This window comes from Penaeus monodon, chromosome 23, assembly GCF_015228065.2.
Source record: "Penaeus monodon isolate SGIC_2016 chromosome 23, NSTDA_Pmon_1, whole genome shotgun sequence".
Lineage (NCBI taxonomy): Eukaryota > Metazoa > Arthropoda > Malacostraca > Decapoda > Penaeidae > Penaeus > Penaeus monodon.
This window is the reverse complement of record NC_051408.1, coordinates 8,440,188-8,440,897: the sequence shown is the minus strand read 5'-3', so window position 1 is coordinate 8,440,897 and position 710 is coordinate 8,440,188. Positions and strand designations below refer to the sequence as shown.

General features: G+C 36.2%; 1 protein-coding gene across 1 annotated transcript in view; it reads left to right on the top strand.

Annotated features, from left to right (window-relative positions):
- Window positions 1-710, top strand: part of LOC119587781 (cilia- and flagella-associated protein 251-like) — a gene marked incomplete in the record, with an annotated part of 14,330 nt that overhangs the window by 12,433 nt on the left and 1,187 nt on the right.

Below are 710 nucleotides of genomic sequence, written 5' to 3'. Positions count from 1 at the left end.
AGCCTGCCATAACACTGTTTAGCTTCAGTGCAGTTAAACATTTGCAACACCAGATTGTTTAATACTAGATAATTTAGTTTGCAATGTTTTATAAATTGGCTTCTTATGGTAGATTTCAAACATTTTCTCTAAAATTCAGGAGGGTTTACTGATTGCTTAGGTGCTTTCTGATAGCTTGCTGAAATACTACAATGATTTTGTGCTCCCTCCACATTTCAAGTAGTGTTTTAGTCTTGATATTGATATATAGTTGTTAAGTGCCTCACTAATTCTTTTCTTCATCACTTCAGCACACCAGATGCATTGTCGAGACCTTATTTAGTTGTGTCCAGATCTTTCAGCTTATCTTTACATATCTTCTGTGATATGTCACAATCTCATTACAATACAATAGTGTTGTTGTTTTTCTGGGGAGGGTCCCTCTAGGTGTGCCTTTATAGAAAGTCTTTCCTTCTGCCATGTCATGTATAACTGTTGGTGGAAGGATGTGATGTGATATGTCTTATGTTGACTGCAGGCTGTGCTATCCTCAAAAGTGTGGGTGGGTGGTCAGGGTGGGTTTGTGGTTGCATGTGTTTTTCTCTCATCTGTGTTTGTATGTTCCAAGTGGTGTGTAAATTTTCATGCTATATTATTGTTATATTGTAAAGCAAAACTAAGTTTACTCTATATTGAGTTCATTGAGTCTTAACAAAATGTTGTCTACTGAA